The sequence below is a fragment of the Sphaerodactylus townsendi genome, linkage group LG05 (assembly GCF_021028975.2).
Source record: "Sphaerodactylus townsendi isolate TG3544 linkage group LG05, MPM_Stown_v2.3, whole genome shotgun sequence".
NCBI lineage: Eukaryota > Metazoa > Chordata > Lepidosauria > Squamata > Sphaerodactylidae > Sphaerodactylus > Sphaerodactylus townsendi.
The window spans coordinates 131412303-131430336 of NC_059429.1; the positions used below are offsets into that span (position 1 = coordinate 131412303).

General features: G+C 50.2%; 1 protein-coding gene across 1 annotated transcript in view; it reads left to right on the forward strand.

The window, feature by feature from the left end:
* The first annotated feature begins 440 nt into the window (after positions 1-440).
* The window catches only part of RGS19 (regulator of G protein signaling 19), a 67439-nt gene continuing 49845 nt past the window's right edge, over positions 441-18034 (forward strand). The window contains exon 1 of the mRNA XM_048498918.1: positions 441-590. The gene's annotated coding sequence lies outside the window, so the exon portion shown is untranslated. The remainder of the gene's footprint in view (positions 591-18034) is intronic.

Sequence of the window (18034 nt, forward strand, 5' to 3'; positions counted from 1 at the left end):
TCAAATTAAAAAAGAAAAGAAAAGACTTCAAAAGAAGGCGCGTGGCGGCCGAGCCTTTGATCTCCCCCCTCCGCGCGCGCGCGCGCACGCGAACGCCCGGCCTGAACTTGTCGCACATCTGGAGAGCCGGCGGGAGATGCAATGCAGATGTGAGCCCGGGCGCGCGCCCTCCTGCTCCTTTGCAAAGCGGGGCGCCTCTCTCACTCTCTCTTTTTTTGCATGCACGCGTGCACGTGTGAAGGGGGGGGTCCGTGGGTTTTCCACGCGCAGACCCCCCCTCCCCACACACACATACACACCCGTTGCTCGGTGCTGCGCGGCGGCGGGGAGGGGAAGTGCAAAGCTGCGGTTGCTTTCGGAAGTCAATGGCTGGGGCCGGGGGGCGCGTGCGCAGTGGAGACCCTGCCAGCTAGAGCTGCTTCTTTTTTTTTCAACCTTGCTTCCCCCCCCCCCCTCCCCTCCTTCCTCCCTCCAACGGTGTCGATTCTGGAGCTTTAAAAAAAGCGGCGAGGAAGAGGAGGGAGGGGGAAGGCAGGCACGGATGCGCTCCTGCCGGCGGGGAGGCGGCGGGGGCCTCGCATGCACAAAACGTGAGTTAACCCCCCCCCCCTTTTATTTTTCTTTTCTTTTTGAAAAAAAAAAAAAAACCCCAAGCATTTGCAACTCTGTTTGCAAACGTGTTGGTGGGTGGGGGCGATCGGGCGCGGGAGGGGGGATAGGCACACCCGGGGGGGGGGGTCGGCGCGGGAAAGGGGATTTCCTGGAGGGGGGGAGGAAGGGAGGGGAAGAAGAGTCAACCTTGCAAGCCCCCCCTCCCTTCTCCCTTCCCCAGATCTTCTTCTTCCTGTCTGTCTCCTGCCTCCTTGCTTTGCAAAAAAAAAAAAAAAAACCCGACTCTGTTCCTTTCCGTGTTGGGGGGCGGGGGTGCAGAGGAGTGAATGGAAGGGGCTGGGGGGGGATCTCTCTTTGTGACGCCCCCCCCCTCCCCCGGCTTTGCAAATCTGGGCTTCCCCCGGCGGAGAGTTGGGAGCCTCTCCGCATGCATCAAGTGTGGAGCGACGAGGGTCGGGTTGCGATGGGGGGGGGGGGGGTCCGGGCGAGGGAGGGAAGGAGGGGCAGGGTCCGGAGCAAGGGGGGGGGATGCCGAAAGGGTGGGGGGCTTCCTTGGCATTGCCAGCCGAGCCTCCTGCGGGGAGGGGGGGTTGCATCTTGAATCGAAGCCATGTGCAAAGAGGCTGTGCGCGCGGTCGCTTGCAGTGAGCCCCGGAGATTGGGGGGGGGGGGGAATCTAACATTGGATCGCCTTGCGCGACTTGCACAGCCAAGATCTGGGGGGGGGGCGAAGCCTGGAGGCGCAACACCCGCCCCCCCCCCCCGGTCCTCCTTGACCCGGGGATTCTCCGGGCGGGTCGGGTGGCTTGACAATCCCGCACGAGTCCCCCAAAGCGAACAATATTTCAATTGCAAATTTTAAAAAATCCCCCCCCCCCTCCAAGGAGGGCGCACCCATATGCTCAGCTGCAGCGCTTTTCTGGGTGGCTCAGCAAACCGTTCGATGCATGCATTGCTTTTTTCCTTGCATTGCTGCAAAGCGGAGAATCTTCCCTTCCGAAAAGGGGGGGGGAGGGGAGACGTGGAGGGGCTTCCCCGAGCCACGGTCTAATGTCGGGGTTTCCCTTCCCCAGGATTTCAGGGATCCCCCACCCCTTGCTCCCTTTCCAAGGGCGGTCACCTCTGCCGGATGGAGGGAATCCCTCGTTTTTTATTAGCATGGCTGCTGTCAACAGATGCAACAAGAGGGCTGCATTTCCAAGCACAAATTAGGGGAGGGGGGAATTGGGGGATTTCCCTCCCCTTCCCCCAGCTTGGTGCTTCCTCGCCTGCACTGGAGCGCCTCTTCCTGCATTGCCTTGAAAACCCAGCGTGGTTGTGAGCATTTGTGCTCCAGCGCAGCAGCAGGTAGCCCGTGCGGAAAGCGGCTGGTGGAATCTGGGGCGTTTCTTTTCCACCTAAGTGGTCTTGGGGGGGATCCCCGTTGCAGCTGCTGGCACCAGATCGGGAACCCCCCTGGCCAAGATCACCAGTTGATCTGACCGGAGGCATAGGTTGGGGCAGCGTGTGGACCTGACGTGCCTTAATGTTTTTGAGAGGCAGGGTTTGGTTTCGCAACGGGCCTGCGAGGTAGGCCGTCATCGCTCGCCAGAGGCAGATTTTTTAGGGATCCCAAGGCCGTGCCTTCCGTAAGGCTTGGTGCGAAGGAAATTCTTGCAGAGTGACTAGAAGCATCTATGCCCTGGTCCTAAAACTGCCCCGTTGACTGGCAGCACGCATTTTATTGATTTGTCTTATTAGTTTTGGACGGCGCCCTTTCCTGACGGCTCAGGGCAACTTCCAGCAAATCCAATAAAGACATAACATGCAATAGTACGTAATTAATAAATCTGGAACCGAGTGGCAGCAGTATAACTGCTGTAACCCCAAAACAGGAGGGGAAAGAAGAGTTGCGTGGGGGGAGAGGGGCGGAGAGGCCAGGCTAATGGAAGCGGCCTTGCGTTGGATCAGACCGTCAGTCCATCAGGTTGAGAATTGCCTGCTCAGACTGGCAGCCGCTCTGCAGGATCTCAGCAGAGGAATTTTCCGTCACCTACTGCCTGGTCCTTTTAAGTGGTGATGCCGGGGGTTGAACCCAGCACTGTCGGCACGCCAAGTGGAGGCTCTTCCACCGAGCTGCCATCTACTCCCTGGTAGGATCAGTAATCCAGTCGAATTGGGCGCCTTGAAATTCTGCGCTTCAGTTTGTCTTCCTCAATGGATTTGGGGGAAGATCTCGAGTTCGGACTTTGTGGTCCTTAAACCCCAGAAACGTCCGAGTGTCAAATGGTGTCTGTTTCTCACCCATGTTTACACACCCTTGTTGGCTGGCTGGCTGGCTGGCTGCGATTTGTAAACACGACACTGTGTATTGGGAGCGTAATATACTCCCTTAAAAGCCAGTCTGTAAACATAGATTAAAATAAACTCTAGACGGCCTGGATCTCTCACGTGGGATTTGTTTCCTAAGCAAGCGGCAAACTTTTTGCCGTCTTAAGAACATAAGAACTAGCCTGCTGGATCAGACCAGAGTCCATCTAGTCCAGCACTCTGCTACTCGCAGTGGCCCACCAGGTGCCTTTGGGAGCTCACCTGCAGGATGTGAAAGCAATGGCCTTCTGCTGCTGCCGCTGCTCCCGAGCACCTGGTCTGCTAAGGCATTTGCAATTTGAGAATCAAGGAGGATCAAGATTGGTAGCCAGAGATCGACTTCTCCTCCATAAATCTGTCCAAGCCCCTTTTAAAGCTATCCAGGTTAGTGGCCATCACCACCTCCTGTGGCAGCATATTCCAAACACCAATCACAAGTTGCGTGAAGAAGTGCTTCCTTTTATTAGTCCTAATTCTTCCCCCCAGCATTTTCAATGGATGCCCCCTGGTTCTAGTATTGTGAGAAAGAGAGAAAAACTTCTCTCTGTCAACATTTTCTTTCCCTGTATGAATACAGAGGCTGGATGTGTAGGGTCTCCAGAGTCCTCTGTTTTGCCCTTCTTCCTTGGCAAGAAGAAGAGTTTGGATTTATACCCCCCCCCCCTTTCTCTCTTGTAAGGAGACTCAAAGGGGCTTACGAACTCCTTCCCCCTCCGCTCGCAACCCTCTGAGGTAGGTGGAGCTGAGAGAGCTCCGAAGAACTGTGACTAGCCCAAGGTCACCCAGCTGGCGTGTGTGGGAGTGCACAGGCTAATCTGGTTCACCAGATAAGCCTCCACAGCTCAAGTGGCAGAGCAGGGAATCAAACCTGGTTCTCCAGATTAGAATGCACCTGCTCTTAACCACTACACCATGTTGGCTGTCATGAGCATCCAGTGTGCCAGGCCTCAGAAGGAAGGGTTGCCAACTCTGGGTTGGAAATTCCTGGAGCTTTGGAGAGAGGATGGGCTTGTGGGGAGAGGGATCCGTGTGGAGTAAAATGCTGTAGAGTCAACCCTCCAAAGTAATGATTTTCCCCAGGGGAGCTCCTCTCCGTCATCTGGAGATCAGTTGTAATGCCCGGACATCTCCAGGCTGTGCCAGGAGGGTGGCAAGCGTGCAGTTGCCCCTCGGTTGAGCACCCTCTTTTAAAAACATTTTTAACGAAACTTTTTCAAGCGTTGGGGGCAGGACTGGGTTGATTCGCATCTTGGTCTGACTAGTAAACAGAAGCGAGAACAGGGCTGTTGTGGAATTGCCGGATTAAACTGTTCAGTCATTGAGAAAGGGGTATGGAAATGAAATGGTTGGGGTTTCCCTCCCATGAAGAAGAGTTTGGATTTATATCCCCCCTTTCTCTCCTGTAAGGAGACTCAGAGGGGCTGACAATCTCCTTGCCCTTCCCCCCTCACAACAAACACCCTGTGAGGTAGGCGGGGCTGAGAGAGCTCCGGAAAGCTGTGACTAGCCCAAGGTCACCCAGCTGGCGTGTGTTGGAGTGCACAAGCTAATCTGGTTCACCAGATAAGCCTCCACAGCTCAAGTGGCAGAGCAGGGAACCAGACCCGGTTCCTCCAGATTAGAGTTCACCTCTCAACCACCACACCACGCTGACGCCTTACTCTGGGCCTTCGTCCTGTTCCCGGTAGCGTTGCCAACCATCGGATGGGCCCGAACATCTTATTCATTCAATTGCCAAAGATCTGCAGCTAGCGGCTTAACCGGTTGAATGGCAGCCTGCATTCCACAAATTCTTTCAAGAAAGGTCAGGGCACCCAATGTAACATGAGCTCATGTCTGTATTTTTTTTGTTTGTTTCCAACTCATGTTTAAATGCAACCTCTGCTCGTGTGCTTAATCACAAGCGCACAATTGCCAATACGATGTTTGACTAAATATGACTCCGATATAGAAAAAGGTCACACAAGACTCTTGTATCCCACAATAAGGTACTTGGCTAGTCAACCCCGGGTTGTGGATCTATGTGGATGCCGCCAGAAGCGTACCAGAGGTAAATGGCGCCCTGCGACAAATTGTCTTCAGGACGCCCCCCACAGGCTCTGCCCCTGCCCTGCCCCATACCACCCTAGCTCCGCCCTCTGATGCCCCAGGCTCCACCCCCACTGAGGGTGGTTGGAGGCAGCAGGAAGTCCTGCTGCCTCGTCATTTTTGCAGTGCCTCGGATGGGGTCAAGGCACGGGAAAATGATGAGACAGCAGGACTTCCTGGTCACATGGGGGGCTGATTTTGCACCCCCCACGTGTCTGGAAGAGTGGCGCCCGGGGACAAGGGGTACCCCTTGTCCCTAGACAGATACGCCACTGGATGCCGCAAGGGTAGGCGCTTAGCGCCCAGCTTCCGAGAAAAGGGTAACGACACACAGATCGGTAGCTTCCGGCCTGCCGGAATCATGATCGGATCAGCGACGTGGTTCCAGAGGTGGGATCCAGCAGGTTCTCACAGGTTCCCGAGAGTAGGTTACTCATTATTTGTGTGTGCCGAGAGGGGGTTACTAAGGGGGGATTTTGCCCCGTGATTTTTGCCTTAGTTGCGCCCCTCCTCTCAGCAGTAGCGCGCAGAACTTGAAGCAGTCTAGCAGGAGGTGCACCGGCGTGCGTGGCAGCCTGCGCCTGCGTGCATTCGTTTCCCACCCAAGGACTGGCGCAGCGGCTGCGTCCTTGCCACAGCCCCGCCCAGGAACGCCCTACCCCCGGAATGCCCGGCCACGCCCCCTTCGTGCCCCACCATCCACCATGGGAACCTGTTACTAAAATTTTTGGATCCCACCACTGCGCGTTACCCTTTTCTCGGAAGCTGGGTGCTAAGCGCCTACCCTTGCGGCATCCACATAGATCCACAACCCATGCTGGCGTTGCACTGGTACATTCATGTGGCATGTCCGTCGGCTGGCTTTGAGCAAGATGTTGGATATGTGCGATCGCCCAGGGGCGAAGGCCTCGCCTGCCGACGTCCCGTAAAAATCAGGCCTTGTAAGAACATAAGAACTAGCCTGCTGGATCAGACCAGAGTCCATCTAGTCCAGCACTCTGCTACTCGCAGTGGCCCACCAGGTTGGACTACCGTAATATCCGCTATGATGGCCCGGCGCCTGAAGATGCAACCCCTCCAAAGAATCTGAAAAGCTAGAGCAGCCGTGTACGCACACGAGTAGGCCCATGATACTGCTTTGCACTGAATCGGAAAAGTCAGCGTGGTGTAGTGGTTAAGAGCGGGTGCGCTCTAACCTGGAGAACTGGGTTTGATTCCCTGGTCCGGTGGGTGGCCTTGGGGTAGTCACAGTTCTTCGGAGCTCTCTCAGCCCCACCCACCTCACCGGGTGTTTGTTGTGGGGGGATGGTAAGCCCCTTCAGGAGAGAAAGGGGGGGGATATAAATCCAAACTCCTCTTCTTCCTTCTCTTCTCAGCTGATTCTTTTTATTGGAGGCGCCAGGAATCGAACCTGGAGCCTCCTGCATGCCAAACAGATTCTGCACCGCTGAGCCACAGACCCATCAGGTAGCTTCGGGAGTCTGGTGGGCGGTTGGTTGGCTGAGAACGGGTAGCCTCTAGCTTCTAGCACGGACTGAAAACCCAAAATAGATCTCCTTGTCTCTGGGTGCTCCGGCTTACGTGAACTCTGCTGACCAGACGGTCTATTTGCGGAGTTTCCCCCTTTGAAATGTTGATGGCCGTAAAATGGCCCCCCTGCGTTGCTATACCAACGGTGATCTTGGCATTCACTGGTTCTCTAGCAAGGCCGCAGCCTGGCCAGGGCAATAAACTGGACACGTTATTGCAACGGCACATGTTATTGGCGGTGCTGGGTTTCCCAGGCTGCGTGGCCGTGGTCTGGTCGTTTTTGCTTCTTCCTTTCTGCCAGCACCTGTGGCTGTCATTTTCAGAGATCTGTCCCAGTAAGATGCGCTTCTCTCTGTGTCAACGGTGTGGAGTGATGGTGTGACGAGGGGATATATTTTGTCTACGTAGCCGTTGTGTGTGTATGTTTTGGGAGCAGCAGTGGCGTAGGAGCAGCAGCGGCGTAGGAGGTTAAGAGCTCGTGTATCTAACCTGGAGGAACCGGGTTTGATTCCCCGCTCTGCCGCCTGAGCTGTGGAGGCTGATCTGGGGAATTCAGGTTAGCCTGTGCACTCCCACACACGCCAGCTGGGTGACCTTGGGCTAGTCACAGCTTCTCGGAGCTCTCTCAGCCCCACCCACCTCACAGGGTGTTTGTTGTGAGGGGGGAAGGGCAAGGAGATTGTCAGCCCCTATGAGTCTCCTACAGGAGAGAAAGGGGGGATATAAATCCAAACTCCTCCTCCTCCTCCTCCTCCTCTTCTTCTTCTTCTTCTTCTTCTTCTTCTTCTTCTTCTTCTTCTTCTTCTTCTTCTTCTTCTTCTTCTTCTATGTATGGGCGAGGGGCGTTTGCATGTGTCCAGATATTTGCAAGTTGCATTTGTCACTACGGGCTTTTGGGGGCCGGGGGGGCGGGGTTGCAAAGGTCTAAAGGATTTTTTAAAATGCTTCTTGGCCTCTGAAAATTGTGCCCCTTTTACGAGGGAGTATCAGCTAGCAAGGAGGTGGGTTGTCTGTTTAGGCTGGGGTTTTTTTTTCTTCTAGGCGGCTTCCAAAAAAGTCATAAAAAAGCCAGCGAGAGGGATTTCCCTCGCCACTAACAGATGCCTTGGTTGCACGTCCAATTTTTTTTAAGCCATTAACAAAAGAAAAGAATTGGACAATAGCCAGAGATGTCTCCTTGCAACAAGAGTTTGCGGCTCACGAGATTCCTCGCTCTTTTATTTCAAGGTGGTTAGAACCTCCAGGTGCAGGAGCAGCGCGCTTCGAGATGCCGGACTCTTGCCCGAGGCGTCTGTTTCCCATGCAGCCTTATCGCATTAACGTGGTTGTCTGTTTTAATTAACGAAATACGTCGAGCGTGCTAAATCGTACTGACTTAACTGGATTGGGGAAAAAAAGGATTTCCCAGAAATCCGCTGTCACTGGTACGGTCTGATCTTTGCCTAGTACATTCGGTGGTTTGGAGGATGCATGGGGTGGCAGTGGTTTAGCAAACCCCCAAATCTCTCCCCCCCCCCCCACATTAGCTCTTATCTGAAGCAGCTTCTTATCAGTGCAACCGGGACATCCAAATAGGGGTACGTCCGTGGAATCGAACACAGTGCAAGGTTGCTTTTCATCCCTACTCCGCAGGGCCTGCAAGACTTGGCCGTTCCACCAAGCCTTTCCCAACTAGCTAGCCGGATTGATCAAATATATTAACACATCCTTCGGTCTCCGGGGGGGGGGGAGGGGGGCGGGGGATGTCAACTCAATGCATGGCAGCTGTGAAAAAGGCAAACTCTATGCTGGGGATCATTAGGAAAGGAATTGATAATAAAACTGCAAAGATTGTCATGCCCTTATATAAAGCCGTGGTGCGACCGCACTTGGAGTACTGTGCTCAGTTCTGGTCGCCACATCTCAAAAAGGATATTGAGGAGATAGAAAAAGTGCAGAGAAGGGCAACGAGGATGATTGAGGGACTGGAGCACCTTCCCTATGAGGAGAGGCTGCAGCGTTTGGGACTCTTTAGTTTGGAGAGGAGACGTCTGAGGGGGAATATGATTGAAGTCTATAAAATTATGCATGGGGTAGAAAATGTCGACAGAGAGAAATTTTTCTCTCTTTCTCACAGTACTAGAACCAGGGGGCATTCATTGAAAATGCTGGGGGGAAGAATTAGGACTAATAAAACAAATCCCAACTGTTCCAGGGCAATTCTGGGGCCCCTCCCGCACATGCAGAATAATGCACTTTCAATCCGCTTTCAGTGCACTTTGCAGCTGTGCGGAATAGCAAAATCCACTTGCAAACAGTTGTGAAAGTGGATTGAAAATGCGTTATTCTGCATGTGCAGATAGGGCCTGGATCTTGCTTTTCCAATTGTAGTGGTGTCTCTCTTGCTCACACACTGCAAGATCTTCAGATCTTCCTTTGTAATAATATCCCCCCCTGCCCTGCAGTTTGTGTTCTTTTGCCTGTAATAGAGATAATCTCCCGGTTGATAATAACAATATATCTTTGCTAAGTGCTAGTTGTTAACCTGCCTTTAGGGTCTTTGTTGTTTCAACTTCAAAGGGCGTGTTGTCGGTTTGAGCTCTTTATCTCCCCCTTCGCAGCTCCGTCCGTCTGTCCTGTTGGCTCCTTATTTATTTATTTCTATTTTTATCCAACCCCTTTCCCAGCCGGCCGAGGCTTGGGGTAGTTAACAAACAGAGAACGTAAATAAAATAGAACGATTTGGTATGTTGGTGCTATTTCAGGCTTTTGGGAGTTGTTCGCTGTTTTATTTCGACAACCGTTCTAAGCTGGCGAGGGCAGCATGAAAGTTGAATAAAATAAATATATGAGATCAGTCTGCTAAAGAGCAGTTGGCCTACTGGGTTTCTTAGCTGATCAGGAATGTGAACAGAGGTTTGCTCTGCCCTCTAACCACTGCACAGTGCTGCCTGTTGCATGTGTTTGTCCTTGCACGGTGAAGTCCTGAATCATGTAGTGTCGGGAGAGGCCGTGGCTCAGTGCAACAGTGTCTGCTTTGGGATTCAGGAGGATCCAGGTCCGATCCGTAACATTTCCAGCTAAAAGGGTCAGGTTGGAGTTGGCGGGAAAGACCTCTGCGGATACACCTGGAACATGGCTGCCGGCCTGAGTAGACAGTACTGACTTTGACGGACTGAGGGGATCTGGGAGCCTTAGTAGACCACAAACTGAACATGAGTCAGCAGTGTGATGCGGCGGCCAAGAAAGCCAATGCGATTCTGGACTGTATCAATAGGAGTATAGTGTCAAGATGGAGGGATGTAATTGAACCTCTCTATTCTGCATTGGTTAGACCTCACCTGGAATATTGTGTGCAGTTCTGGGCACCACAATTCAAGAAGGGTATTGACAAGCTGGAATGGGTCCAGAGGAGGGCAACCAAAATGGTAGAAGGTCTGGAATCCATGCCCTACGGGAAGAAACTTAGGGAGCTGGGGATGTTTAGTTTGGTGAAGAGGAGGTGAAGAGGTGACATGATAGCCATGTTTAGATATTTGAATGGATGTCATGTTGGTGAGGGAGCAAGCTTGTTTTCTGCTGCTCCAGAGAGACTAGGACCAGGAGTCATGGGTTCAAGGTGTAGGAAAAGAGATTCCACCTAAACATCAGGAAAAACTTTCTGACCGTCAGGGCTGTTCGACAGTGGAATGCACTGCCTCGGAGTGTGGTGGAGTCTCCTTCTTTGGAGGTTTTTAAAGAGAGGCTGGATTGTCTGACTCCATATGTCCCAAATAGGCCTCTGCGTTCTGCGGAGGCGAATTTTATGACAGTCCCCGGCCCCTCAATGATGCAGCTAGCCTCTCCCCGGGCCAGGGCTTTTACGGCCCTGGCCCCTGCCTGGTGGAACAGTCTCTGATCTGGAGGAACCGGGTTTGATTCCCAGCTCTGCCGCCTGAGCTGTGGAGGCTTATCTGGGGAATTCAGCCTGTGCACTCCCACACACGCCAGCTGGGTGACCTTGGGCTAGTCACAGCTTCTCGGAGCTCTCTCAGCCCCACCTACCTCACAGGGTGTTTGTTGTGAGGGGGGAAGGGAAAGGAGATTGTCAGCCCCTTTGAGTCTCCTACAGGAGAGAAAGGGGGGATATACATCCACACTCTTCTTCCTCTTCTTCTCCCTCCATCTGTTAGGACTCTGCGGGACCTTGGGGAGTTCCACAGAGCCTGTAAAACCGAGTTGTTCCACCGGGCCTTTTTGGAGGCTGGCCATGGATTTGCCACCCCTCGTGATGCCCCCCCCCCCTTTGATTCTGTCTATGTTGTTCTCGACCCTCTGCAGAGTCCCCTCCCAAGTCTGGGATCGGATGCCGCCAATAATTGTTATGTGTTGCTGCTACTGTATTTTAAACAGCTTTAATGTTTATATATTTATTTATTATTGTATTTTATATGTTGCCTCTTGGCCTTTGTTCACGGCTCAGAGCCCTCCGGGGATTGGACGGTATAAGAAAAGTAATAATAATAATAAATAGTGGCCATCTGACAGGAGTACTTTGATTGTGTGTTCCTGCATGGCATGGGGTGGGGCCTGATGACCTTTGGGAGTCTCTTCCAACTCTATGATTCTGGATCGCTGCAGAATGCTCCGGGAGCACAGTCACGTGGAGACAGTCATCCACGTCTTCTCACCTGGGAATTCCCACATTGCATGCACAAGTTCTTGCAACCGTCTTTCGGATAATTTCCTATCCGGCCTTTTCAGAATCCTAGCTGGAAAACACAGCAACTGAGGGCATTTCTTAAAGGACTTCTGCTTTCCTGGTCCTTTTGTGCGCAGTATTTTTTTGCAATGAATTCATGGGCTCTTTTCATTTGAGTGTTGATGTCTTCTGCGATGCATCCTCTGTTGGAGGAAAGTGCGTGTTTTTCCTTGCACTAAAACCACGGTATTTTGCTGCTAGGACAACTTACGTCTGATCACGTCCCACCCCAGAATGCTGTTTTTGCATTAGCATCTATTGGTCAATAAGAACATAAGAACATGACAGAGTTCCGCAGGGCCTGTAAGACGGAGCTGTTCCGCCGGGCCTTTGGAGGTACCAGCCGTTGATGGTGCCCCCCCCCCTCCCATGGCCGTACATCTGCGCCTCTCATCTTGGGATTTGCTGCTCTTCCCTCCCATAAGAGGGTTTGAAATTGGGATTGCGGATGCCATCTTATACATTAATTTATCTATTATAGTCAGTTTCTATTTTACCGCTGCTTTTAAAAGTTTTAGTTGTTTTTAACTGTACCTGATGGTCATTATGTTGTGCACCGCCCAGAGCCCCTAGGGGATGGGGCGGTCTAGAAGTCTGAAAATAAATAAAATAAATAAATAAGAACTAGCCTGCTGGATCAGACCAGAGTCCATCTAGTCTAGGTCTCTGCTACTCACAGTGGCCCACCAGGTGCCTTTGGGAGCTCACGTGCAGGAGGTGAAAGCAATGGCCTTCTGCGGCTGCTGCTCCCGATCACCTGGACTGTTAAGGCATTTGCAATCTGAGATCAAGGAGGATCAAGATTGGTAGCCATAGATCGACTTCTCCTCCATCAATCTGTCCAAGCCCTTTTTAAACCTATCCAGGTTAGTGGCCATCACCATCTCCTGTGGCAGCATATTCCAAACCCCAATCACACGTTGTGTGAAGAAGTGTTTCCTTTTATCAGTCCTAATTCTTCCCCCCAGCATTTTCAATGGATGCCCCCTGGTTCTAGTATTGTGAGACAGAGAGAAACATTTCTCTCTGTCAACATTTTCTACCCCATGCATGATTTTATCGACTTCAATCATATCCCCCCTCAGACGTCTCCTCTCCAAACTAAAGAGTCCCAAACGCTGCAACCTCTCCTCATAAGGAAGGTGCTCCAATCCTTCAATCATCCTCGTTGCCCTTCTCTGCACTTTTTCTATCTCTTCGATATCCTTTTTGAGATGTGGCGACCAGAACTGAACACAGGACTCCAAGTGCAGTCGCACCACTGCTTTATATAAGGGCATGACAATCCTTGCAGTTTTATTATCAACAGTTTTATTATCAACAATGTCTGTAACATCAGCAGAGACTGTGACTAGGGGTGGAGGAGCTCGTTAATTGGTCAGCGAAACAGTAACGTAGAGCTGGAAGGGACCTCGAGGGTCAACTAGTCCAACCCCCTGTACAATGCAGTAAATTCACAACCATCTGCCGCCCCGCCCCAGGGACCCCTTCTCTATGTCCAAAGGCAAAAAATGTCCAGGATGCCCGGCCAGTATGGCCTGGAAAGGAAAACACTGACTGGCGGAAATCCTCTATAAGGGCACACTTGCTACCTCCGGCATGCCTGCTAAATAGTGGGACAATTTGATCAGCACGGAGGGCCGTTTTTGTACCCGACCCAAGGAATTCCCCTTAGCGCTTGGAACTGCCTGAGCGTTTTCCTTCCAATATATTGGCACCATTCTTTTCTCTCCTTCCTTCCCCCCGACATTTCCACGGGTAGATCTGGATTGAAGTCCAGTAGCACTTCAAAAACCAGCAAGATTTGCAACGTGCATGCTTGTGAGAATCAAATCTCCCTTTCTCAAACACCCCTTCGAGAGCTTTTAACTCTCAAAAGCTTTAACTCTCAAGAGCTTTAACTCTTAAAAGGAGCAGCAGTGGCGTAGGAGGTTAAGAGCTCGTGTATCTAATCTGGAGGAACCGGGTTTGATTCCCAGCTCTGCCGCCTGAGCTGTGGAGGCTTATCTGGGGAATTCAGATTAGCCTGTACACTCCCACATACGCCAGCTGGGTGACCTTGGGCTAGTCACAGGTTCTCGGAGCTCTCTCAGCCCCACCTACCTCACAGGGTGTTTGTTGTGAGGGGGGAAGGGCAAGGAGATTGTCAGCCCCTTTGAGTTTCCTGCAGGAGAGAAAGGGGGGATATAAATCCAAACTCCTCCTCCTCCTCCTCCTCCTCCTCCTCTTCTTCTTCTTCTTCTTCTTATTATTATTATTCTTATTATTATTATCATCATCATCATCATCATCTCAAAATTCTTGGTCTCCAAGGGGCAGCTGGACTTGAATCTGGCTCTTCAATTGCTGACCAACATGGATACTCTCTGAAACTATTTTCGCAAGTAGGCCTATTTTATGCACTCAGGCCAAAAAGGTCCAACTCGTATTGGCCCTGTGTCATGTCGTCAAGCATCTCTGAATAGGAATGTAAAGAAGTACAGATACACCCAGTTACTCACTGTAACAACAACATGTTGTCAATGCACAAGTTCTGCGGCTTCCGCATGGCCATTGCTGGGGGAAGAACTTCTATCTGTCCTGTTTTGTGAAATTTCTCCGAGGGACCCAACCGTGCAATCTTCCAGGGAACATCTCGATTCGAGCCCAGTGGCACCCTTAGAGATCAACAAGATTTTTGGGGTGTGAGCTTTGGAGAATTCAATTCCCTTTATTGGCTTGGTCTCTCGAAAGATCATACCGTGAAAATCTTGTTGGTCGGGGGGGGGGGGGGGGGGGTACTGGGTTCGAATCTTGCTGTTTCATTGCAGACCAACACGGCTGCCCTGGGAAACCATATCAGGGACTTTTGTAATCCGCACAGTTTTTCATTACTGGTCTAGCAACACTTCAAATATGGGTTTTAGGACCATGTGAGAAGAAGAGAAGAAGAGTTTGGATTTATATCCCCCCTTTCTCTCCTGCAGGAGACTCAAAGGGGCTTACAATCTCCTTGCCCTTCCCCCCTCACAACAAACACCCTGTGAGGTAGGTGGGGCTGAGAGAGCTCCCAGAAGCTGTGACTAGCCCAAGGTCACCCAGCTGGCGTGTGTGGGAGTGTACAGGCTAATCTGAATTCCCCAGATAAGGCTCCACAGCTCAGGCGGCAGAGCTGGGAATCAAACCCGGTTCCTCCAGATTAGATACACGAGCTCTTAACCTCCTACGCCACTGCTGCTCCTTGTGGCTGCTCAGTCGGTTAAGAGGTGGGTGCATTGAGAAAGGCGTCAGACATGCTTTAAAATTAAAATTCAGCTGCCCACCATATTGGCAATTATAGTACTGCTTAGAAAGAAATATATTTATCCGGTGCTCCCTGCAGGGGTAATATACACATTCCCCTGTTCCCGAGATTTTATTCATTTTTTAAAAAATTAATGTTTAAAAGTGTAGAAGAAGCTTACTTTTGTCTGGCTGGGTGTTCCCAGAGTGTTTTGTTCACAGAGGCGAAAGAGCTCACCTGGGGGTAGCGATTGATGCTTTTAATATCAGCTAGAAATGTAACGTAGCTACCACCTCCCTCTGCCTTTCTAGGAACTGTCTGCTGGGTTTTAAATTGATTTTGTTCCGGTAAGATCTCACTGGCCAGGGCCTGCCGTGCGGTCCGGCGCTCTTCCAGGCCTGCCAAAAATAAAAGCTTTGAAAAGGAGAAGTTGCCGGTGGCCTCATGAGGGGAAACTCCAAACCAGGGTTAGGCTGCAGAAAATAAGAGATCCACAGAAATCGGGTCGAGTCTACTACGCTAGGGATACTCGAGAGCCAGCATGGTGTAGCACTTAGGCCCCTTCCGCACGTGCAGAATAGCGCACTTTCAATCCACTTCCACAATTGAAAGTTGCTTTTTTGTATATTTGAGGAGTTTAGTTTATTAGATTTGTATACCGCCCTACCCCCGAAGGGCTCAGGGTGGTGAACAACAGCTGCAGGATAACATCAACAATAATCATAACATTCAATAATAACCAACAAAGCATAACATCAATAAACAGGAAGTGAATAACATGGCATGAACAAATAAATAACATAGTATTTTAACCCAACATTCTAGCTATAAAACATACAGCTTTCCGACATTGGATTTATAATAGTACAGCATCCACATAATACATCACTACATCCCATAACATCGCATATAACCAACAATAGTCATAAAATAACATCACCAATTATAAACAATAATACTCATATAATGACATTCCTAGCAGCCTAAGATCAATAAAAAGAAGACGGCAACTTACATCTCAATAGCAGTGGCATAGGAGGTTAAGAGCTCATGTATCTAATCTGGAGGAACCGGGTTTGATTCCCAGCTCTGCCACCTGAGCTGTGGAGGCTTATCTGGGGAATTCAGATTAGCCTGTACACTCCCACACACGCCAGCTGGGTGACCTTGGGCTAGTCACAGCTTCTCGGGGAGCTCTCAATCAGTTACCCATCACCAGGGGTGTTTTTTTTTGTTGTGAGGGGGGAAGGGCAAGGAGATTGTCAGCCCCTTTGAGTCTCCTGCAGGAGAGAAAGGGGGGATATAAATCCAAACTCTTCTTCTTCTTCTTCTTCTTCTTCTTCTACCCTCCCATAGAATCACGTAAGACCCAAGAACTAACCTACACTCTCTACTACAGCTATGTTAGCACAAAACCTAGCTTAGCAACAGTCTACTGTAGTACAAAACCTAATTTAACAACAATCTAACTACTATAGCGTACCACTAAACTAAGTCTCCATCTAAGCCAGTGGTGGCAAACCTATGGCACTCCAGATGTTCATGAACTACGATTCCCATCAGCCCCTGCCAGCATGGCCAATTGGTCATGCTGGCAGGGGACTAGTGACTGGACCATTATCGTCGTGAACATCTTGGGATAGGATTCGCTCCTACATGGATCTAAGCTAAACTAACAAACTCCACCTAACGCTAGCTGAATAAACAATAGCCTAACAACACTACCTTGATAATTCTACCAGGATAACAACAGGAGCCATAATATCCAGAGTGGTGAAGTAGTTAGGGTAACTCACGTCTGGTAGAAAATGCGCACATCTGTTTATGTTACTAAGGACCAAGTGGCATAGTGTTTTTACAACTGATAGTTGAGGCAGATGAAATTGGAAGTCCTTATGATAAATGTGCATGTTTAGATCAGTAATCCCAGTAACTCTTTTTTTTTTTGCTGTCAGGGTGTTTTTAAGTGCGAGGTGTGCATATTTTCTTTGCGCTGAAACATTTCTATTCACATCTAAAAACACTTGGACAACTAAAGAAAAGAGTTACGGACAGTGGTGGGATTCAGCCGGTTCGCACCGCTTCGGCAGAACCGGTTGTTATAACGGTGCTTGTAAACAACCAGTTGTTAAATGTATTGTCGAAGGCTTTCACGGCTGGGATCACTGGGGTGCTGTGTGGTTTCCGGGCTGTATGGCGGTGTTCTACCGTGTTTCCCCGAATATAAGACAGTGTATTATATTAATTTTTGCTCCCAAAGATGTGCTATGTCTTATTTTCAGGGGATGTCTTATTTTTCCTGTGTTCTGTTCGTCAGGCATGCTTCCAAACAAAAACTTTGCTATGTCTTACTTTTGGGGGATGCCTTATATTTCGCACTTCAGCAAAACCTCTACTATGTCTTATTTTTCGGGGATGTCTTATATTAGGGGAAACAGGGTAGCAGCATTCTCTAGACACAGCACCCCAACCAGTTGTTAAATTATTTGAATCCCACCACTGGTTACAGAGATTGCAAATCTAGATTTGCAAAATGGACCTGCGTTGCTATTTAGTGGAACCAAAATATATGGATTTTTGTTTGGAAGGGGCAGTTTGGATCAGGGGAAAAATGATGTAAAAGGAAGGATTAAATTTTTTAAAAATAATTATTTATTGTATAGTTTGAAGTTTCATTACATTTATACATTATATACATTTTTGTTAACATATTCCAAAGCATAACTTTCCCCCCTTTTTTCCTCCCCCCCCCCCCCCACCAGTTTTCTATCCTGTTTATTTAAGTAAGCAGCAGTAAGTTCATTCTTTGTACTCTCTTCTGGAAGGATTTAATCTTTCATTGGCACTGCAACCTTGATCTGTATCCTTGCTTTGTCCCATACATCTGGTTTTTGCAAATATTTTTGCGCATCAGGGGGGTCATAAGAACATAAGAACGAGCCAGCTGGATCAGACCAGAGTCCATCTAGTCCAGCTCTCTGCTACTCGCAGTGGCCCACCAGGTGCCTTTGGGAGCTCACCTGCAGGATGGGAAAGCAGTGGCCTGCTGCTGCTGCTGCTGCTGCTGCTCCCGAGCACCTGGTCTGCTGAGGCATTTGCAATCTCAGATCAAGGTTCATTTAGTATTTCTGCATTGCCTTAAATAATACAACTTTTGGTGGTTGAGATGCCACTTTGTTAAGCAGCAGAAACCTTCAGAAACCTAGGCTCATTCCGCAGATACAGAATAATGCACTTTCAAACTGCTTTCAGTGCTCTTTGAAGCTGTGCAGAATGGCAAAATCCACTTGCAAACAGTTGTGAAAGTGGTTTGAAAACGCATTCTTTTGCGTGTGCGGAAGGGGCCCTTGAGAGATGTTTTGGGTGAGGCTTCTCTCAGCTGATCCTGATGCAGGAGCGTACCACCCACGGGGACCTGTGCGAGCAAATGTCCCCGGGCAGTCCACATTTAATCATGTGCTGGGACCCGTTCG